General features: G+C 45.0%; 1 protein-coding gene across 2 annotated transcripts in view; it reads left to right on the top strand.

The window, feature by feature from the left end:
• Positions 1-20,775, top strand: part of GPM6B (glycoprotein M6B) — a 152,877-nt gene that overhangs the window by 32,379 nt on the left and 99,723 nt on the right. The gene's annotated exons all lie outside the window — the stretch shown is intronic.

Below are 20,775 nucleotides of genomic sequence, written 5' to 3'. Positions count from 1 at the left end.
AGATGTGTCTGGAGGCCTGACTGTAGCTGATGGATCTGATTCTGAACAAAAACATCCTTCAGAAAAAGGAGCCGTTCTTTTTATAGAACATCCAGGATGAAGAAACGAAGCAGTCTGGGGAATCCAGTCCATTCCACTCCAGCCCTGTTTTGAAAGCATGAATGTGGTCCACTGAGATTCATGGAGTAGGACACTGTGGAAGCGTAATGGGAATTTCACATTTGCTTATGTTGCATTTTCTCTCGATGAAGTATTCGGTGAAAGGAGAAAACTAGACGCAACTGAATTGGGCAGAATTGGAACACGCCTGCGCTCATAGCTTCTGCATCTTTTTGCTCCCACGTTCCCCCCACTTGGGGTTGCAACCTTCCCTCTGACTTCAGGTAGCCCCCCTTCCCCATCTTCACAGTAACTCATAAGCTCCAGCCCCTCTACCACCCACCCCACAAGCACCCTCCGGGTCTTTATTCAAGGTAAAGTGAAATATTTATATTTAGAGAAATAACTTAATCGCTTACCCTGTGTAAAATGGCATTACGATTTTCATTAGGTTTCTCTTTTTTCTTATATATGGCACCGATGAAGATTTTGAGTATCATGTCCCTCACTCCATTTTTTTTTTCTCATAAGAACTGTCTGTGTTTTTTACGGTTCATTTTGGAAAAGAAGGATGATTTTAGGACTGTCTATGTGGTGTTACAGCCCTCATCCTTCTATCTGACTTCACCCCGTTCAATACCTTACTTGGGGGGTGAGAAGTACTCTATGGCAGGATATACTAAAGTTCTATTTATGATTTTCTCTCAGAATCCAAACAGGGAGTAGATGGATTTGCCGAAAAACCCCAAATTAATGACACTTAAAAATCTGACATAAAATTGATAAACAACAGGGATTTACTGTATAGCACAGGGAATGATATTCAGTATCTTGTAGTAACCAAAGTGGAAAATAATCGAAAAAAAAGAGAAAAATGTAATCTAATCACTTTGCTGTACTCCTGAAACCAACAAAGCATTGTAAATAACTATACTTCAGTGAAAAAAATAAATTTAAGAGGAGTTCCCATCGTGGCGCAGTGGTTAACGAATCCGACTGGGAACCATGAGGTTGCGGGTTCGATCCCTGCCCTTGCTCAGTGGGTACATGGCTCAGATCCCACGTTGCTGTGGCTCTGGTGTCGGCCGGTGGGTACAGCTCCGATTCGACCCCTAGCCTAGGAACCTCCATATGCCGCGGGAGTGGCCCAAGAAATAGCAAAAAGACAAAAAAAAAAAAAATGATAAAAGAAAAAATAAATTTAAGAATCTTAAAACTGGAGAGAATGTTTAAAAGGAAAAGAAGCGTTCCTGTTGTGGCTCAGTGGGTTAAGAACCCGACACAGTGTCGGTGAGGATGCGGGTTCAATCTCTGGCCTTGCCCTTTGGGTTGAGGATCGGGTGTTGCTGCAAGCTGTGCATAGGTTGCAGATGTGGCTTGTATCTGGTGTTGCGGTGGCTGTGGCAGGCTAGGGGCTGAGTCACAGCTGCAGGTGCCGGCCTGCACCACAGCCGCAGTAACCCGGGATGCAAGCTGCATCTGCAGCCTACACCGCAGCTCATGGCAACACTGGATCCTTAATCCTGAGGAAGGTCAGAGATCGAACCTGCAGCCTCATGAATACTAGTCAGTCAGGTTCTTAATCCACTGAACCACAATGGGAACACCCAATTTTTGTCTTTCATGAATTTTTCTTTGTCCCTTTACCATGGTATTGATTCTACTTTTTTCTTTTTTCACCACACCAACAGAAATGGGAGTCCCCAGGGCCACAGTGGAATTTGAGCCACAGCTCTGACCTACGTGCAGCTGTGGCAAAAACCAGATCCTTAACATGCTGCATCATAGCAGGAACTCCATTTATCCTATCCTATTTTTTTAATCGAAGTATAGTTGATTTACAATGTTGTGTTAGTTTCTGCTGTACAGCCAAGTGATTCAGTTACACGTATTATACTCTTTTTAAAAAACAAAACTTTTTCATTATGATTGACCATAGGACATTGAATATAGTTTTCTCTGTGCTATACAGTGGGATCTTGTTTATCCAAGAGATCACTTTTTAAAATCAGTGTATCTCAACCTCTTCACTACCTTTAAAACTTTTTTCTTCCAAAAAGAATGTTTAGACTTTTTTTTTTCCCTAATTTCCTCCCTATGAGAGGTGAATACCACAGACACACTGTGTAATATGTTTATGTATGGTGTGTATTTCTGCTTTCTATGTAATAAGAGTAAGGTTTTATTTTGCCCCTCAAGAACCCATTTCCATTTTACTGGGGGTGATATTGCCCTGGTTGAAAATGCATATCCTTGATCTTCAGTTAGCTTAAATAAATCTGTTTTTAAAATTAGTGTCAGACCACTTAAGAATGGGATCCTGGAATTGAAGGTGGTTGAGGACTGTTGTTGGGACTGAGTCGCCTGTCTTCATATGAAGTACAGCTGGATGGAGTTCCCATTGTGACACAGCAGAAACGAATCTGACTAGGAACCATGAGGTTATGGGTTCGATCCCTGGCCCCGCTCAGTGGGTTAAGGAATTGGCGTTGCCATGAGCTGTGGTGTAGGTTGCAGATGTAGGTCCCACATTGCTGTGAGCTGTGGTGTAGGCCGGCAGCTGTAGCCCTGATTCAACCCCTAGCCTGGGAACCTCCATATGATTCGAGTGTGGCCCTAAAAAGCGAAAAAAAAAAAAAAGAAAAAAAAATTATGTTGTGAGCCACACGGGAAGTCCTAAATATAATACTGGATACTATAAAACTCTTAGAGGAAAACATAGGCCAAACGCTCTCCAACATAAACCAAAGAAATACCTTCTCAGATCCACCTCCTAGAGTAATGACAATAAGAACAAAGATAAATAAATGGGACTTAATCAAACTTAAAAGTTTCTGCACAGCAAAGGAAACCCTAAACAAAATGAAAGGACAACCCACAGAATGGGAGAAAATACTTGCAAATGAAGTGACTGACAAGGGATTAATCTCCAAAATTCATGAACACCTCCTGTCACTCAATACCAAAAAAACAAACAACTCCATCAAAAAATGGGCAGAAGATCTAAACAGACAATTCTCCAAAGAAGACATACAGATGGCCAAAAACCAAGTGAAAAGATGTTCAACATAATTCATTATTAGAGAAATGCAAATCAAAACCACAATGTGGTACATCCTTACACCAGCTAAAATGGCCATTATCAAAACGTCTACAAAACATAAATGCTGGAGAGGGTGTGGAGAAAAGGGAACACTATAACAATGTTTGTGGGAATGTAAATTGGTGCAACTACTGTGGAAAACAGTATGGAGATTCCTTAGAAAACTAAAAATAGAATTACCATTTTAGTAAGCAATTCCACTCCTGGACATCTATCCAGAGATAATTATGAATCAAAAAGATACATGCACTCCAATATTCGTTGCAGCACTACATAGAATATTGAAGACATGGAAACAACCTAAATGTCCATTGACAGACGAATGGATAAAGAAGATGCAGTACATGTACACAATGGAATATTACTCAGCCATTAAAAGGAAAGAAATAATGGCACTTGCAGCAACATGGATGGACCTAGAAATTATCGGGCTAAGTGAAATTAGACAGTGAAACACCAACATCATATTCTGTCACTTACACGTGGAATCTAAAAATAGAACACAATGAATTTCTTTGCAAAATAGATATTTACTCACAGACTTTGGAAAACTTATGGTATCCAAATGAGACAGGTTGGGAGGTGGGGGGATGCACTGGGGGTTTGGGATGGAAGTGCTAAAAAATTGGGTTGTGATAATCGTTGTACAACTATATAATAAAATTCATTCAGTAATTTAAAAAAAATTACAGCCTTCTCAGACCCTTTATAACTGCTTTCATGTTGCCTGGGATTCTGCAGCTGACACAGGCTGATCCCTATGAGAAAGTGGGGCATGAGAGTGAGTGCCTGATTCCCACCCCTCTCTGTATAAGTGAGTGTCCCTCTATGAGAAAGAAATAAAATGTATCCAGCCAAGAACAAATAGGAAGAAATCATCTGTTGAGTAATAAATGATTCTAGTTTGTCAGCCAATATTTAGCACCTTTAGTTAATCATCTTTTTTATAAGATGCCCAATGATAGATTCTAACCTAGGGTATTGCAGAGTAGGGCTTCTTAGACTGTAATGTACATCAGAATCACCTAGGGTTCTTGTTCACCTGCAGCTTCTGATTCAACAGGTGTGGGTTAGGGCCTGTGGGTCTGTATTTCTAAGAAGCTCCCGGGTGCTTCTGATGCCACTGGTCCAGGGATGCCACTTTCAGCCACAGAATCCTAGGACAACATGAAGGCAGTTATTAGGGATCCTCAAACTCTTAGAATTCCAGAAAGTGTGATTGGTACAACCACTATGGAAAACAGTATGGAAGTTCCTTAGAAAACTAAATAGAGAAGTACCATATGACTCTGCAATCCCACTCTTGGGCATCTATCCAGACAAAACTTTGCTTGAAAAATACACATACACCCATATGTTCATTGCAGCACTATTCACAATAGCCAAGACATGGAAACAACCTAAATGTCCATTAACAGATGAATAGATTAGGAAGATGTGGTATATATACAAAATGGAATACCACTCAACCATTAAAAATGACAAAATAATGCCATTTGCAGCAACATGGATTGAACTAGAAACTCTCATACTAAGTGAATTAAATCAGAAAGAGAAAGACAAATACCATATGATATGACTTATATCTGGAATCTAACATATGGCACAAATGAACCTTTCCACAGAAAAGAAACTCATGGACTTGGAGAACAGACTTGGGGTTGCCGAGGGGGAGGGAGTGGGATGGACTGGGAATCTGGGGTTCATAGATGCAAAGTGTTGCCTTTGAAGTGGATAAACAATGAGATCCTGCTGCATAGTGATGGTAACTATGTCTAGTCACTTATGATGGAGGATGATTTGAGAAAAAGAATGTGTGTATATATATGTGTGTGTGTTTGTGTGTGACTGGGTCACCATGCTGTACAGTAGAAAATTGACAGAACATTGTAAACCAGCTATAATGGAAAAAATAATCATTTTTTCAAAAAAGAATTTTAGAAAGTCTGAAGCAGTGCTTCTCAACCCCAGGCAATTTGCCCACCAGGGGTGTTTGGCAATGCCCACAGATACTTTTGGTTGCACATCTAGGAGACTTTGCTGGCATCTAGTGGGTAGAGGACAGAGATGCTGCTCAACATCCTACAGTGCACAGGACAGCTTCCTTCACAAAGAATGACTGGCCCTGGCTGTCGTTAATGCCAAAATTGGAAACTCTTGCCTAAAGGCAGTATTATGACCCACAGATTGAAGGTTTTTTGTAACAATAGAAGTAATCCCCAGTCATACAAGTAGCCCTTCTGCTCCTTGATGAGAGTGACGTTAACCCACTTTGGTAGCACTGACTAGTTTGTAGGGGCCACGTTCTGCTATTGACAAGAGTAGACATCACTGAACGATTTCAGTGGGGAGGGAAATGAACCTGGTAAGATAAAAGAAATGCAGTTAAGTTGATGAAAAGGAACACACTTTAGTCATCGCAAGATCTGCAGGCTGAGTCATCTGAGCTGTGGGCTGGAGGACGGGTGAGCTTGCCTGCACCTCCGTGGCGTGTAAACGTGGTGGACTGATGAGGCTACGCAGGCTTGGCTGGCAGGGTTTATTGGAGTGGTATGCGAGTGAGCCCATCTGGACATTTTTGGAACAAACTTGGGACATTCCTTTGGATTCTTGCATATGACTTGCAGCTGGGTAGGAAAGTGGTGCAATATTATGACCCACAGATTGAAGGTTTTTTGTAACAATAGAAATAATCCATTGTGGAAGACTCCGCCCCCAAGTGAGTACCAAATGGAGATTTGATGCATAGGTTTAGGTGTGCCCGCTCACCAACCAGTCTTGTTTTATGAGATGTACGTGGTGGGAGCATCTGGATTTTTCAGTGTCTTAATATAATCTGTGTGTATTTGAGTCATTTAAAGCAACAGCAGCCAGAGATGAAAGTAGCTCATCTGAGGATGGCTTGTTTGAAAGTTCTTTTCTGTTACATGTAATTTTCTGATTGGGTTCAAAGAATTTTAATATTAGGCAGTTTGCTCCCGAGAGAGGTGTGTAAACTTAGTTCTAAGTACAGTCTTGCTTGGAAGATAACATGGTAGTCAACCAGCGTCAACTGACTTGTGCTGATCCATTCACAGAAGGGAGAAAAGATTTGTTGGGTTATTTAAGATGATCTTTAAACTTGTTGACCCCAAAGGAGAGGAGCATCTAAAATACTGAATTTTAGCAAATCTTAAGACCAATGGAATTTTATAGACTAAGCTCAGCTGTTGGTCAAGAAACATTGGGCCCGTGTGTTATATATACTTAAGACAAAATCCAGACTTTTCCTACCAATAAAAACACGTCTGCCAAACAGTTGACTTCATCATCTGCAATAAATGTTCCTTATTTTTGGTTCCCACTGGTAGAATCAGATCAATTAGCTGAATCATCACAATTTTTCATGTCTAATTTTAAAAACACTGGACAACCCTATCTTCTACCTATTTGAATGTAATTCCTGTGGTTAGAGTGAACCCCATAAAATTGCCCACATGTGACCATTTCTTTCCTACAAAATTGGTGATTTTATGAGGAACAGTCTATTATTTAGTGAAGTACTTAAATTCTTTTTTTTTTAAAAAAAAAAGCTTTGATAAGCATGAGGAGTAATATCTAGGTATCATCTGTGTCTTCCAATTAGCTGTTTCTCTTGTGTTTTTTTTTTCTTTCTGTATGGGATGTGGTTTCATACCAGCAACGCCTTCCACATGGGGGTGGCACCAGAAGCTTGGTAACAGGTGAGTCACGGTGGTTTGCTCTGTTGTTTTGCAGCCATACAGAGGTCTCATTTCTAATACTTAAAAGGATGAACTAGTTATCTTCTAGCTATATATATTTTTAAATTGTTCATAAATATATATTTTTTAAACCCTCATTGTATCCCAGCGTTGTTAGCCCATCATCTAGGCGCCAGTATTTGAAGATACTGGCAGATATTCTTTGGGGTGGGAGGTGGGGATTTTGAGGTCATAGAAATGTCTGAAACACTGAGGGTTTTTGTGGCCACAGTGTGCACCGGCTTGATGGGGGATTTCAGTTCCCAGACCAGGGATGGAACCTGAACCCGGGCCACAGTGGTGAAAGTGCTGAATCCTAACCACTAGACCAAATGGGAACTCCCCAAGGAACACTGGGATTTTAAAAAAGGGTTGCTTTTCTGCTAGTCTGCTCAAATCTGTTCCCAGTTCCCATGATGGAGTTACAAATTCTGTCCTTTTCCAAAGATCCTTCATTATAGACTACTTTGCAACCCCTCATGGTACTAACAGTCCTCCGTGTACAGTCTGGAAAATCCCCTTCCATGCTAGTCACTTGCCAGGAAGGTTGGCCCCTAATTGGCCATGATGTTTCCCTCCAGATGATATCTGTTGTTTTTTTTTTTTCCTCCCAGCTTTTGGTCCATTCCAAAATACACATGAGCTTGACCTAAGAATTTTGCCAAAGGAATATTATTTCCCTCTAGGGGAATGAAAGCAGCATGTTTCAATACAAGTTGAGAAATCTTAAAACAACTCAAAGCGGGGGGCAGGGGAGCACCAGATTATCATTACGTTCAGTGGAAATTAGATTTTCAGGTTAATCGTGGCCACGGTCAGTGCCCTTCTCTGGGGCTGGATCATAGCAGGGGGACGCAGAGGAGCTTAGTGACCCCGGGGCTGTGGCGATTATGTGGGTATATTTAGAAGCTATAATGAAGGCAGGACATCAGCCAGGATGCCCCAGTAGACACTCTCAGATTAAGATCCCTCCCCTTACGAGAACATCCCCCCAAAGAAAACATGTGCATGGCAAGTAAGAGAAAGCTCTTTTTCTCACCAAGATGATGTTGTAACATTTCAGGGAAAACATTTCACTTCTTACTGTCATCTGTGACTCCTCGGGGCTGAGCAGTTGTCAGAGGAGACAAGAGACAGGGCGGGGTGCGGTGTTTGGGAGGCCTGGTGTGGCGCTCTGTTTATGTCACCTTCCACATTTTGGCAAAGGTATACGTCATCTCCTTAACATAGGTTGAAAGCAGCAGACCCTTTGGTCGCACGTGCAAGAGAGAAAATGGACAGTGGTTCTGCAGCGAAGTCCCATCCAGTAGGGAACCCAACATTGCGTTTCTAACCGACTCTTTGATCTGCTGTATTATTTCTTCTCATGTGGTGGTGGGAATTTTTGCTCAACATGAATAATTGGTGGCGAAGAAATGTATGAAGCTGTGATTGAGTTTGCAGCGAAAAGTTACCCAAAAGAGGAAAAACCGCTCGGCATATGGTTCACCTATTTTAGAATGAGTGCGCCAAACAGGAAGGTTAATCTCGAACCGTAAGAGGAGAGGATGACAAGAGCTGCCTTATATAAACTCACACATAGGGATCAAATTGGGCTGGCAAGCGTGTGATAAACTTTGACTGTCTAGCTCATCGGGTTAGCCAGTTGTCACAGCATTTTGTCTAGATTTACTAGTGTAACAAAGCATAGCTTCTTCCAAGTCTTTTGATACAAGAGTGGGGATATGGATGCGAAAGAAAAAGCTCCGTGTCATCCTTAGGGGGGCTGCGGTGCACATTCATTTGATCTTGGACTTGCTTAAAGGCCTGGTGGGCTGTGACGTTTTCGGGTGATCTGGAGGGAATCAGAGTGGCCAGGCTTTGCTTTTTCTCTCCCCTCTGCACTGAGGAAACAGTGAGTGGTCCCCAAGGTGTCCTGGACAGAGAACCCTTCCCTAAGCAACAGGGAGTTGTGGTCTCGGAACCAGCTTTGCTGGACCCTGGGGAGGATCCAGGCCCAGTGCCAGCAGGTTCTCCCCACAAGGTCTCTGAGGGTGTGGGGAGACCAGAGAAAAGGGGCCAGACTTGCATCAGTGGTCCACTCTCCCCTCTTGTGCAGCATCCTAAGGACAAAGGAGATCGTGGGCGGCACTCCGTTACTTCCACTGGTGAAATGAACCAGCTCTCTGGAAAGCTTCCCTTCACGGATGCAGGGACCTTCAGTTCCCAGGGAAAGACACCAGCTGGTACTTGGCCTCTGAGATAGGAGCCCTTCTTTGTGGAGTATTGAAAACCTTTGGCTTCTTTGCTGCACAGCAGAAATTGGCACAACATGGTACATTATAATTTAAAAAAATTTTAAAAAACCCTTTACTTTTGGAGTTCCACGGTGGTCTAGTGGTTAGTATTCAGCGTTTGTTGTCCCTGCTGCAGCCCGAGTTTGATCCCTGGTCTAGGAACGTCTGCATCCCGCGGATGTAGCCAAAAAATCCCCAAACAAAAGAACCCACAACCTCTGTCCCTTGGGAACCAGTAATCCAGGACATAGCACTTGGGGATCCCTGATTTGCTTCTTGCTCTGCTGGCCTCTGTGGCCATTCAGGTAAATGTGACCATTGCTAGTCGTTAGTACTGGATCTCAGATACAGAGCAGGGAAAAGAAGTGTCATTTAGGCTAGCACATTCTATAAATTGTTATCAGTTCCAGTAATGCGTTGGTCAGAGAGAAGGCAGAAGCCGGTGTTTGACAAGAAGCACATTGTCCTGTGGTAGATTCAGTGAGGCCACCATGCTGTCACCCTCTAGTCGGTAACTCAGTTTCAGCGAGAAGGAAAATCTATCTGGTCCTTTGAAAAACTCCGGTAATGATATGCCTTTAAGGCGGAATTCTGAGACCTGAGATCTGGAGGATCCTTGAGACCCGTGTTTAAGAAATGCTTCATTTACAGTAAAAATCTTTAACTTGACAGCATTCCTGATAAACACAACTGCCGACTCAGGGATGTAATTTGGGGATGAACCCTGGTCATAAAATGGTCCCCTGGGGTTTGAAGAATGGAGAAGTTAAGAAGGACTTTTATATTTTTTAATGGTTGGAAGCAAAACCAAAAGAATAGTATTTTACAATATGTGCAAATGAAATGAACTCCAAATTTGTGTCCACAGTTTTATTGCCACACGGCCACGTCCTTTCATTTTCCTATCATCCGTGGCTATTTTTGTGCTACAATGAGAAAGTTGAGTCGTGGTGGCAAATTCCATGTGGCCCACAAAGCCTAAGATACTTACTCTGTGGCTCTTGCCCCGAAAGAGTTTGCTGACCCATGACTAAAATGGTCCCGACTATGCTTGTTGGAAGTTTTGTGAGATGATTTTCCAAGTGAAGTCACAATAGTTAAAACTGCTTGTGGATATCTGGTCGACCCCCGGGACTAAATCAGCTAAATGCCTACTTGGAACAGGACTACAGGAAGGCATGATTGTTGAGTCCTTCTGTCCTGCAAGCAAAACCCTCCAGTTACACCAGATTGCTCCCCATGCCTCAGCTGTACTTAGCTCCCCTGCAAAAATTGTGCCCAGACCTCCTCATTTACAAAGAGTGACTCATAAGATGGAGCCTCTACTTTTAAACCATTCACAAGCAAGCCCACTCTGCCCCCCAGTGTCTGTCAGGAGTTTAGACACGGGAGGTAATAGGACCCCAGTGAGAAACCACCCCGGACTAGAAATTCTGGCCACTGAAGGGAGAAGTGAGCTCTGCAACTTGCCCTCCGCCTTACTCGGAACCCGAAAGGCTTTTTGGTTTCCTCCTATGGAGCCTACGGTGTTCTGTCTTGAATTCTAGTGCTGCGGGAGATTGTGTCATTCCCCTGGCCACCCTGGAAATTGTGTTAAAGATCTCAGAAATGGATTTGATCATTGATAGAAGGGCTAGAGATATATTTTGGACACATCTTTGTTGGCATATGTCTCTATTTCTGGTCCCACTTCCTAACATATTCCCATATATATTTTTTACTGCTAGCTCATTTGTTATCTCCCCAAACTTGCCACAATCTTTCCTAATGCCCCGGCTTCGCATAGTCCGTTCCTGCTCCCTTCCTGGCCTTGTCTGTCTAATTAACCCCCCACTCTGGTTTCAGCGTTCCTCTCAGAACCCTTTCCTTCCCCCCTCTACTTTTAGTTCTGTTGTTTCCTCTCCTTTGTGGCAGGATATGCCTCTTTTACCCATTGGATCACATGGTATTACTATTATTCGTTTGCATGTCTGTTTCCCTCATGAGCCTGTACAGGCTTCCAGGGCAGGGATGGTTACTCGTTATATTTGGCATCAAGCCGGATACCAGGTGAGACACTTAATAAACCCGGGTTTGCAATGGACAAATGGTCATGAACACAATCCCTGGTTGGTTGAGTCTATGCTTAAAAGACTCAACATGTTTCCTCTTTGTAGAAGACCATTCCTGGAACTCTCTTCTCCGTCACCAGAGAAGTTGGTGGATCCTTTTGCGCTCATAGAAGTAATGAGGAATGGCTTTGTCCCCTAGACTGTAATGCCCTTGGCTAATCATCCACAGAAATGGATGGCATGGCTTGTGTTATCATGATCTGCTCTAGTACCTGCATAGAACTTACTGACGGAGGGTCCTGACAGCTGGTCAACCAAGTTGACAAATAGCAGACCCAAGGGCAGGGGGATGACGGCCAAGCTGTGCCCACGATGCGGTTTAATGGGCAAGGAGATTCTCGAAGCCCTTTCGGCATGTCACCGCTCAGCACCCCACACCGCCACTGCCGTTTTGAGCACTTGCTTTAGCTTCAGCAAACGCTTTCCAGAAAAAGAAGTCCCGTCCTCCCCGAGGCCTGTGCAGGACAGGAGGTTCAAATGTTCATTTTCCTCGCCCTGGAATGAAACGTTTTCTTCGGTACACAATCCGCCGCCTAGATCTAGAGCACAGCCCAGAAAGAAAAATGCCCAGTGCATGGTAGGCAGAATTTTCTGCCCGTGGACATTCACAAGGCTGCATTGTGGAAACAGAAGCTGCTCGGATTGTTCATTGTTCTGGGGCTCCTACTTTGGCAGCCAGAAGCGCATTCATTATGCGGTGATTGGCATCCTTTTCCTCTGTTTATTTCATGCCCCGAGTACAGTAATGCATTCTGTGCCCTCCACAGCCTCTCGCTTTGCCCCTTGCTGTTCCAGCCCACCCTCGCCTCTGGGCCTCCAGCCTCCCTTGCTTTCCCAAGCCGAGAGCTAGCCGACTTGGGACTGCTGGCCCTAAACCCTGAGGTGGGTCAGGTTCCCCCAGCTCTGGGAGAAAACACGCTTTGTTCTCACATCTGGCCTGGTTAGCCAGCCAGCAGATGTTTCTTCAGCACCCACGGGGCGCATAGCAGTGGGTCCAGCCCCCTTTGGGGGAGGGCAGAGCCCAGACACATGTCCACAGTGGCAGGCATGCCACATTTCTTCCTTGGCGCTCCCACCCCCCAAAGTGTGGCCTCTTGGGCTCGGAGGAGAGAAATGGGGAAGCTACTCTTTCAGAATTCCCATCTGCAAGGATTGGGGGGGGTTTTGGTTGGTTGGTTTTCCTCTGAATTGCTCTGTGCAGCTGGGGGGATAGAAGATGAGCATGACTACTCACAAGCCAAGGTATTATTTGCTAGAGGTCCAGAGCAGCGTTTCTCAAACTCGAATGTGTGTTTGGATCACCGGGGGCGGGGAGGGGAGGGATGGGGGGACATCCAGTGAAAATGCAGATTCAGGTTCCGTGGGGCTGCGGTAGGGCCTGAGACTCTGCATGTCTCATGACCTTCCAACACCACTAATCAATGGACGGCCACACTTGCGTAGCAAGTGGTAGGTCAAGGGTTCCGGGGTTCTGGACCTCGGCCACGTCATCTGGAGAGCTTTTAAAACTACTCATGCCCAAGCCCCGCCCCCAGAGATTCTGGTTTAAGTGGTCTCGGGTGGGTGGTCAGGGCATAAGGATTTTAGAAGAGAAATCTCCCAGGGGGCTTTCAAATATACTGTGGTGGAGAGAGCGTGACTTTCCCTCCTAAGAAGTGGGTTCGTCCTCTTGGAAGGGAGGAAAAGCCTTCTTGGGGTGGGGGGCTGTCCTGAGTGAGACTGAGACAAGTTCTTCGGCCCTCGAAGACCACACCCTGCCAACTGCCCGGTCCTCCACCGGGCACTGGTGCCTCCCCATCCCCACAGTTCGAGAGGATGCTACTGGCATCGAGTGGGTGGAGCCCGGGGATTCTGCTAAACCTCCTGTGGTACACAGGACAGTCCTTCACAAGAGTGACCCAGCCCACACACCTGGGGCTCAGGTAGAGGAAGCCGGGATAACAACTCCGGCCCTCAATGGGCCGGCAGGTTCTGCCTTCCTCTCGCCAGTGACGACTGGGAGTGATGAGCTAAGAGCCTACAGTTAATAGCATTTCTTTCATGTCTCATTCTGTTTTAAAGCATGCTACTGTGGCGCATATTCTGAACTGGAAAGTCAGTTTTCCTCCTCTAGAAAACTGGTCTGTGGGAGCTCCCACTGTGGCATGGTGGATTAAGGATCCAGCATGGTCACAGCTGCGGCCCAGGTTCGATCCTTTGCCCAGGAGCTTCCATGTGACAAGGCTATGGCTGAAAAAGAAAAGGAAAAAAGCTGTGGAAGTACAAGCTGCCAAAATCCCCTTCGGTTAAAAAATTCTACAATTGGGAGGGTAGAATGGGGAATTATTGTTGATTGGTTACAGTGTCTGCTTCTGGTGATGAAAAAGTTCCGGAGGTGGGTGGTGATGATGGTTACTTATCACTGTGGATGTATTTATTTTTTTATTTTTTTATTTTGTCTTTTGAGGGTCGCAGCCACAACATATGGAGGTTCCCAGACTAGGAGTCTAATCGGAGCTGTAGCTACTGGCCTACGCCACAGCTCTCAGCAACGCTGGATCCTTAACCCACTGAGTGAGGTCAGGGGTCGAACCTGCAACCTCATGGTTCCTGGTCAGATTCGTTTCCAGTGCACCACGACGGGAACTCTGTGTATGTATTTAATACCTCTGGATTATAAAGTTCGTGTTGTGTGTGTTAGAGCACAGTTTTTTAAAACTCCATGCTTGTGCGTGATCACTGGTTTGACGATAAACAAACCACGTGTTTGCCCCGTTTGAAGGCAAAACCAGCACCCGGCTCCGTGTTCTCTTTCCACACCATGCTTTGTTCCTCGTGCTTACAGTGCCTTAAAATCGTAAGGATTTGTGGGATGATTTGAGTAACGCCTTTGCCCACTCAGCTGTCGGCTTTAGGAGGGTAAGGAGCACATCTCTCGTTCTGCAGGGTGTCCCAAATGCAGAGACTTACTAGCCATTCTGCAAATGATGGATGTTAAATGGATGGCTCTATTCTCGAGTATGGTAACCTCCCTGGCAATGGGAATTGGCCACTAGCCCTGCATTGAGACTTGGCACCTTCTGTCTTCCAGCCTCTGCCACCACCAGGGGAGTTGTACGACGGGGAGTTGGTGGCCGGGCGAGCACTCTTTGCCTGCTGTCATTCTCTACGAATTGGCTTGATTAGAGTCACCTGGAGGGGGTGCCCCAGCCTCTCCCCGTGAACTCGGGTTCCACTGATCTGCCGTAGGATGGGGACACCAAGGTTGAGAACCACCAGCTAGGCCTTTGCTTTTCAAGATATGGTCCCGAGACCAGCAGCATCACTAGTACCAGGGAGCCTGGCAGAAGTCCCAAAGCTCAGGCCAGCTCCTGCCCCCAGACCTGCAGCATCAGAGGCAGCATTTTACAATGTCTGTGGTGGCAGAGTGGTAAGAAACCTGGCTGGTATCCATGAGGACTCAGGTTTGATCCCTGGCCTTGCTCTGTGGGTTAAGGATCTGGTCTTGCCATAAGCTGTGGTGTAGGTCGCAGGTGAGGCTTGGATGCCAGCTTGCTGTGACTGTGATGCAGGCCAGCAGCTGTAGGTCCAATTTGAGTCCTAGCCTAGGAGCTTCCATATGCTGCACGTTCGGCCCTAGAAGGAGAAAACAAAAGCAAAGCTGCGTTTTTTACAAAGTCCCAGGTAATATGTTTGCACAGCCAAGTCTGTAAGTTCCTTTCTTGTTCCCACCCCATTATTCTCATTGGCCTGGCGGGCTGTGGGCTTCTCATTGTAAAGGAAACTTGTATTTTCCTGGGGACCAGAGAGGGATCTAAAAATGCAGAAATACTTTATAGCAAGAGAGCTGTTGTTACCACCAGCATCGGGGGTGATTCTGTTTGAGCTAATTGGCTTGGGAAACAAAAGGCGAAAACCAAATTTTTTCTACTTCATTGCTTGTCTTGGTTTTTTAAAACCACGACCAACCAAAACAGGAAGAAAAAAAAAGGGCGCATGGTGGCGGGGGGATGGCAATTGAGGAACCAAATGGGACTTTAAAATAATCTTGCCCTATGTAGCAGAAAAAGAAAAGGCCCAAAGTCCCATCTTTCTCTGCCAGAGAAAAGAAAGCACTTCCTGTTGAGCACAATGCTTCAGTGTGCGCGGGGCTGCTGAACAAAGAATATACAAATGGTTGAGAGGGCAGAGTGTGAACGGCCAAAGGCTGGCTCCATCGGAAACCATGTGACAAGTAGGACTCCTGGTGTCGTGTACCAGGGCGAAAGAGACAGAAATGCACGTGTATTTCTCTCTTCGGAGGCTTTGCATGAAACCCATTCGAAGATGATGTGATTTTCCGGAGTGGTGTGTGTGTTTTGGAAGATCTGTTCATGATTGAAAGCTGCTGCTGCTGCTGCTTCCCCCCCCCCCCCTTCAGTACCAAGCTTGTAACCAGAAGGCTGTCTGCCGGAAAGTGGACTTTGCAGTAACCCATGGCCGCGTGGAGAAAATGTTGCAAAGCCCTGACATTTGCCATCAGTGCCAGTCACATTCCACACAGAACATGAGATGCTTCTAGCATTGCAGAGAAATAGACTGCTGATAGGGGCCTTAGGGATGATCAGATTCAGTGGTTTTCAGCCTGTTGTTGTTCTGTCCCCAACCCACCTGTAAAATCTAAAACTTCTCTCGTTAGGAGCACTGGCTCGATAACGCATGGCTTTTGGGCGTGAAGATAGGGTCATTTGGGAAAAGCAAAATCTCCTGATTTCTGATAGGACCCAGGTACCACTGACTCTCAGACTTTGCTGTGCGCTGTGGCATTTGCTGGGGAGCTTTACTTGCTGCTGTTCCCTGGCTTCCATCTGCAGGGATTCAGATGTAATTGTTCCGGGGTACAGCCGGGGAGTGGGGCGGGAGACACTGTGAACATCTCTCCAGGTGATTCTAAAGTGCAGCCAAGGTCCAGATGGCTGCTTAGCCTGCCATCCTCCCTACCTCACTCCTTCCACCCTGGGTTTTGAGAACAAGGACAGTAAGGCTGGGGGATCGTGTTGGTAGAAGGTCTGTAATGAAAACCGAGTAGGGGCTGGGGGCTCTGAGCCTTTCCGGTAAAGAGAGGTATTAGTCCGAGGAAGTTGGTGCCGTCCACACCAAGCACTCCGGCCTGTGTCTTGCCCCAGGATGGCCCCATGCCCTCCTGAAGGAGAAAGTCCAAGTGCTGAACTTGACCAACTCTTGCCCCTCTGGTCATCATCATTTGAGTTTGACCCACTTCTTGGTTATGGCACTGGAAACAAGAAGCGGTTGTCAGTGGTTGCAGTAGGCATGGGCAGGGGTGCTGGAAAACGAGGGGTGGGGGGGTGGGGGCCCAGAAGAAGGTTTTGTCTTTGGTCCGGTGTTGCTGGCCCGTCTCGTTGAGAGCTGGAGAAGCAACCAGATCAGCAGGAGGGTGAATGCTTAGTGTGCCGTGGCCTCTCCCCACGTCCGCTAAGAGAGGAAACAACTTGAGATCTGAATGCGGAGGTCTTGTCTGGATTATATAGGGACTCTATCCATCCCATGCCCTGTAATGTCAACAGTGCTGGGAATTTACAAATAGTGTGTATGTGGGAAGCATTTTTCCCAGGCTCAAGTGAAGCAGCCATATCCTGATACGTATAGTTCTATAAACATAAACATGAAGGAATGTGGTGTTTAGGGGAGAATGTTTGAAGATTTCACTGGAGAAAAATGTGGTAGGCTGCAAAGATATCAATTGAGTTCCTAAAGGCATTGGGCTAAATTAATCACTGATTAAACGTGCAACTTCAGGATGAGATTTTGCTTCCTAATTCATTAGCTTAAAATTTGAATAGATTTGCATTGGTGCACAAGTAGAATACTAATTGGGTGAAAGCTTTTTGCAGGGCGTAACCAAAAAAACAGCGGTTTTTGTGCTTATGACTTTGTAGACGCGGCAGAAAGGGGGTAGATAACAAAGTCAAAATTGCATTTCTGTTGCTAATTTAACACATTACAAGTGTATCACCAGAGTGTACAGCGTGGGTTTTTCTGTTCTTCAGATATGTGTTCTTTTCGCTGTACATGATTTTGCTTTTTTTTTGTTTGTTTTATTGAAGGATAGTTCACTAACAAGGTTGTGATTATTTCTGCTGTTCAACAGAATGATTGGTAGACATATACACACATCCATTCTTTTCCAGAGTCTTTCCCCATATAGATTATCACAGAATATTCATGTGTTCGCTTTTAAAAAGAGATGCCACCTTTTCACTTTGGGGCCATGATGGTGACAGTTGGAAGCAGTAGGGCTGGAAAAACTAAAATTCTCCAAATCCAAACAAAATACTCATATGGATTTCCCACAGGAGGCAAGCCTGGATCCTCTGTCCTGCACTCTTTCCTCCTCCGCGCATCATTGGCACTTCAGCCATTCCAATCACCCCCTTCATGCACCCCTCGACCTGACCAAAGATTTTGCTGAAGAGGGGTCAGAAACAGCAGAGGCCAGGCTGGTAAAGGGACAGGTTGGCTTCTAGAGTCCTTGACTGCTAACTTCCCAACCAAACCTTCATGGTGCCCCCACTGTCACAAAACTCTATGGGATATTTGTGGAGGTGGCCTCTGTTTGCTGGGGTGAAAGTTACTGGGGAAAAAGGTGTTTAGCTTTCACTTCCTGGACATCTATTTGAACAGCTAATAATTCTTCTTAGGTGGCAAGCAAGATAATTCCTATTTAGTGCTTAAGTTTAGTCATGCGTTAGTTGTGGAGGAAAGAAAGGCAGAGAAATTTTGTTTTTCATGCGATGCCTATGTGCTTTATAATAAGCCGGTCTTCCATATAAATATATTTAATACTTAGAGTTGGTTTATGCACAGTTTATAGAATTTGTAAAAAGGGGTACAGAATGTTTTTTTAGAAAAGGCCCTGGTCTTGAGTTTCCTCAGTTGTTTGAACCCCTGAACCAGTCAGCTTCACTAGTCAGTTCCACTACACTGTTCATGCTTGGAAACTGCATTTGAAGAAATACCTAAGGCAGCTACCTGACACCTATCCACATATTAAATATGGTGGCTGAACTGGCCAAAGAGTACCAGTAAGCGAAGGAGCAGATATTCCCATCACATTCTTAGATGATTCTTTTGGTGATAGACGTTTAATATTTCTGGGATTCTGAGACGTGGCTAGGATGGACTTTTCTCATTGTTCTTAATGAAAAAAATCTGCAGAAGGCAGTTCTTTGGGTGAGTATGTTTATTTATCTGTCCAATTCATTATTTTTCTTTTTTTCTTTTCTTTTTTTTATTTCCCCAACACATTATTTTTTTTTCCTACTGGACAGCATGGTGACCCCGTTACACATACATGTATACATTCTTTTTTCTCTCATTATCATGCTCCATCCTAAGTGACTAGGCATAGTTCCCAGTGCTACCCAGCAGGATCTCACTGCTAATCCCTTCCAAAGGCAACAGTCTGCATCCATTAACCCCAAGCTCCCCGTCCCTCCCCCTCCCCCTCCCCCTTGGCAACCATATTCTTCTTAGAAAATGTGAGATTTGTTTCTTGGATGCTGCCCCATGTCTCACTTTGTGATGGACTTATCTGTATATTGGGTACGTATTGACCCAGTGTTTACTGCGTTTCAGTTAGTTTGTGTCACCTGGGCAGTGGTGGTGAATGAGGCAAATAAGAGTCCTCCTCTCTTGATTTTTCTTGCCTAATTGCTATTTCCCGCCCACTGTAGTAATGCAGAGAGTGACCATTCTTGCTTTGTTCCTGACTTTAGTGTTTCTCCATTAAATAAGATTCTGGCCTGAGGATATATACACACACATATATGTCCTAATGTGTATATGTATTTATGTTAGATGAAGATATATTTTTGCATGTATTTTCTAATGCATAGTCTGATATAGTCATACATCTTCATATTAGATAACTATATTCCTATTAGAATATATATATTAGATTTATATATGTGTGCGTGTATACACACACACGCAGACATACCTCGGAGATGCTATGGACTCAGTTCCAGACTGTTGCAATAAAGCAAATATCACAGTAAAGTAAGTCACACAGATGCTTTGGTTTCCCGGGATGTATAAAAAGTTATGTTTGCATGAGGAACTACACCCAATGTCTTGGGATAGACTATAATGAAAGATAATACAAGAAAAGCAATGTGTATATATGTGTGTCTATATGTGTGTGTGTGTGTGTGTGTGTGTGACTGGGTTACTATGCTGTATAGCAGAATTTGGCACATCATTGTAAATCAGCTATACTTTAATAAATTAATTTTTTAAAAAGGTGAGGATTTCCTGTTGTGGCTCAGTGGTGAACGCATCTGACTAGCATTCCTGAGGACACAGGTTCGATCCCCGGCCTTGCTCAGTGGGTTAAGGGTCTGGCATTGTCTTGAGCTGTGGTGTAGGTTGCAGACGTGGCTCAGATTTGGTGTGGCGGTGGCTGTGGTTTAGGCTGGCAGCTGCAGCTCTGATTCGATAAAGGAGGAAAAAGAGGTATGTTTGCACTGTACTGCTATCTGTTAAGTGTGCGGTAGCATACATCTAAAAAAAAATGCACATGCCTTAATTGAAAAATACTTTATTGCAAGAAAAAAAGTGTCCTCCACGCTCACCTGATGGTTCTGTGAAGGGCAAGGGATATTAAATGAGCGAGCAGGGACCCGGACAAGAATATTCCCGCGGTCGGGCCCAGCTCTCTATCCCTGGCTTGGAGGGTAGCCAACTCCCCGGCCACCACCTTGTCCGCCAGTCCTAGGTTCCGAGAAAGTTATCATTTCCTGCTTGTAAAGGTGTGTGTTGTGGCCTTTGCCTTCACGTGGTCTGCCCTTGTGACTAGGGTGTGACCAGGTACAGGCTCACACATTTCTAGGGAGAGTCGCGGGGCGTGCCAGCAGAGGTCTTTTGTGTGCCTTGCAAAGGAGCAAAAGAACCCTTCACAGAAGCTGCAAGTTGCCACTAGCCATTTAAATGGCCAGACTCTGTTCTTGGTAAACAAAAGGCTGGCTTGGATTTCCCAAGTTGAACTCATCTTGAGGTAGGGATGGTGGATTTTATTTTACTGGCGCTTTTCCAAATGCGGTTCCTGGACCATCAGCATCAACTGGGAACTTGGTGGAAATGCAAATTCCCAGGCCCCCATCCCAGCAGATCCATTGAATCAGACCCTCTGCTTGGGCCCAGTGATGTTTTACCAAGTCCTCCAGGTGACACACCCATCAAAACCTAGGGAACCAGTGGTTTTGCTGATAGCGATGGTTCCCCAGAGTAAATAGCACCAAGCAGCTCAGTGCAGAGCCCTGCGCCTTTCATGGAAATCTTTGAAAGTCAGTCTTGAACATTTGGATAGCTTTTAGAACCAAGCATTTGAATCCAGGTCTTTGTGCTGGAGGCTATTGATGTTTTATTTAGGTTCTTCCTATCCAATG

This window comes from Sus scrofa, chromosome X (assembly GCF_054392235.1).
Source record: "Sus scrofa isolate SSC_HxYL_T2T_F1_AM1 chromosome X, Sscrofa_HxYL_maternal_Yorkshire_Landrace_v2.0, whole genome shotgun sequence".
Taxonomy (NCBI): Eukaryota; Metazoa; Chordata; class Mammalia; order Artiodactyla; family Suidae; genus Sus; species Sus scrofa.
Note: the sequence above shows the minus strand (reverse complement) of the source record. Positions and strands in the feature narration are given on the sequence as shown.